Source organism: Octopus bimaculoides, chromosome 3 (assembly GCF_001194135.2).
Source record: "Octopus bimaculoides isolate UCB-OBI-ISO-001 chromosome 3, ASM119413v2, whole genome shotgun sequence".
NCBI lineage: Eukaryota > Metazoa > Mollusca > Cephalopoda > Octopoda > Octopodidae > Octopus > Octopus bimaculoides.
Genome location: NC_068983.1, coordinates 90,487,599 through 90,490,797, shown reverse-complemented (window position 1 = coordinate 90,490,797; position 3,199 = coordinate 90,487,599).

Genomic DNA, 3,199 nt, shown 5'->3' with positions numbered 1-3,199 from the left:
CGTGCGGGTGACACGTAAAAGCACCCACTACACTCTCTGAGTGGTTGGCGTTAGGAAGGGCATCCAGCTGTAGAAACTCTGCCAAATTAGATTGGAGCCTGGTGTTGCCATCCGGTTTCACCAGTCCTCAGTCAAATCGTCCAACCCATGCTAGCATGGAAAGCGGACGTTAAACGATGATGATGATGATGATGATGAAGTATTTGTTTACAACTGCTACAAGTTGAGAGGAATAAAAACAGGGTACATCTGTGTAGGTGATGTGTTAGAACTGGATATGTTTGTGCTTGTGTGTGTGTCGTTCAGCTGAGAAAGTAGTCTGCCATGTCCCTTCGTTCAAACCTTTCTCGCACTCTATGTCTTTCTGCGTCCTAGGCCTTTCTTGTCTGTCCCTTTGCTGACCACGGTATTTATAACAGCCGTGGCAGCTAGAAGGACAGACATACTGCAGGAGAGATTGTGTCTAAATAAGTAAGCTCCTGTCCATCTGAACTTTGCCTAACTTGGTTGAAGTCGTAGGTCAAAGGGAGATGATTTATCATTTTTTGACAAGACAAAGAAAGTGCTCACTGCTAGTGAAGTATCTGTCTGTCTGCCTGCAATGCTTGTTGCTGGCCTGTCGATTCTTTGGCCACTGACAGCTAATACCATGACTGGCCGGAGCGAGCTATATGTCTGTCTGTCTCTCTCTCTCTCTCTCTCTCTATCTATTACTCGAAAGTTCGCGCTAGCTAGTCGTGAGTGGTCGATCCTATTATTTTTAAACTTCAAACTTCATTTGTTTTCTATTTTGATAAATTCTCTCTGTTGAAAATTATTTTTTTATATTTTAAATAATTTGCAATTTCAGGAAATATGTTTTTATATTAAATTTGTGTTTTCTACTCACGACTAGCTAGCGCGGACGCGCAAACTTTCGAGTAATAGATAGAGAGAGAGAGAGACAGACAGACATATAGCTCGCTCCGGCCAGTCATGGTATTAGCTGTCAGTAGCCAAAGAATCGACAGGCCAGCAACAGGCATGCAGGCAGAGAGCACTTTCACTTCTGACAGCTAATAGCATGATAGTGCCGAGAAAAAAACTAAAAGCAAAACAGCAGCCTTTGCTATTCTTGTGGATATACAAGCTGTATATTATACCAAACTGAGCCCACATCATCTTTAACATATCTCACAGCTCATACTAAATATTTTATCGAATCATTTGTCTCTAGAATGGCGACCTTTACAAGGAATTACTGTTTCTTAAGACATTAATTTACAGAAGGTGAAAAAAAACATCATCTACATTCACAATTTGGGAAAGCCTGCAGATGTTCTTTGAACACCATTTTTCTCTTGCTCGCACTAAATAATAGTACTAATAAGAATTTCTAACAAAGGCACAAAGCAAGAAATTTTATAGGACACAATTAGTCAGCTAATTTGACCCAGTACTTATCCGTGTCACTTTAGCATACAGTATATGTAGCCACTTACACTTTAGCATGCTATGAAACCCTAATTCTAAACCATAACTCTAACCCTTAAGGCATGTATACGATGTAAACAAAAGGAAAAAAACAATACAAACAGATAAAGATTGAATCAATTTTAATGCGGAATATTAAACTTTGAAATGCACTGTAAGATTTCATGGCAGTACATACACAGTTCGGGCAAAGGTGCATGTTAAAAACTAACCAGGTTGGTGTAACACATACAAAAGCAGAGATACATTGAAAAATACAAGCAGAGATTAAATCAATTTTAATGCAGGATATTAAACTTTGAAATGCACTGTAAGATTTCATGGCAGTATATGCACAGTTCAGGCAGAGGTGCATATAAGAAAATAACCAGGCAGGTGTAATACATACAACTTAACGCAGGCAAATAAACAAAAGTTGGTGAAAATAAAGCGCGAAATTAACGCAAGCAAGTAAACAAAAATAAAATAGAACAGAGTGGTGAAAATAATCACAGGCAGTAAGTAAAAATATCCAAAAACACAGCTGCCAAGCTAAAAAAAAACCATCCGAACAAACCACACAGTTGAAAAATGCATTTCGTAGAGATTAAACCCGAGAGTTGTTGCTCTTCCGCAAACAGAAGTACATTTCTTCAGCTAAATACACGTCATTGATTGGTTAAAAATACCCAAATACTACAACTTTAACACGAAACGTAATAACTTCTAAAATACGAAATTCTGTCAAAAGCGTGCAGAGTAAACCGTGTTTTACGTGAGAAAGTCTCCCAGTATTCGAAGTTTCAAACTGTTTAGTTAAAAAAAATCTGTGATTGAAACTGAATAGATCCTTAATTTTTTCAACTGTGTTCTCTGTTTTGTCCAATGTTCTAGTTTAATTTTGTAAAACGGATGAACACTGTGAAGGCAATAAAGTACATATCTATATATAAAAATAAGGACTATAACTTTCGGAGAACGTTGTCTTCTAAGAATGCATATTCAATGCTGTTTTATGTGAATTTTTACACTACATTTATATGTATAAGTAGCACAGTCTGCAGGGAACGCGGTTTTCTATACTTTGTCATAGTCCCCTTCCTTCCTTTTTAAGTGTGTCTGTTTATATGTGTGTGTAAATGCGCGTCTGTAATTCTATTTTTTATGTATCTTTCTAAATAAACATACACAAACACATAAACACTCTCTCAAACATTATATAAACACACACAAACATTCACAAACCCCCTTTTACAGGCACATACATATACACACACAGAGTTGAAGCGCTGTTTGATCTTTTTTCACCGTTGAATTTTCACCATCCCACTTCCATCGGTGGTTATCACCCCTTCCTTCGTCAGTCATCTGTTGTGACGGACAGAAACACAAGAGAATTATATATTAGTAGCTTCTAGTCAAATTATTATCCTAGATTTTTTTATGAGCTAAATCTACTTACTAAAAAATCGATCAAAGCTGACGGGAAGTTGACATAACAAACCTGTCTATTCAGATTCAAAGTTCCATAAAGGAAATTAATTTCCTCCCAACTCTTTTCCCTTTTCCTATCCCTTTTTGTTTCCACCAACTTCCCTGCACTTCTTTCTCAAGTAGTTCTCTCATTCTCAATTCTTTCTTTCTCTGTTTTACAAAACCTCTATCTTTAAATTATTTCTCTTTTTTATCTTTCTACTTAGTCTCTCCCTCTTTAGCATCAATCACTTTAATTCCTCTTCCCCCCCCC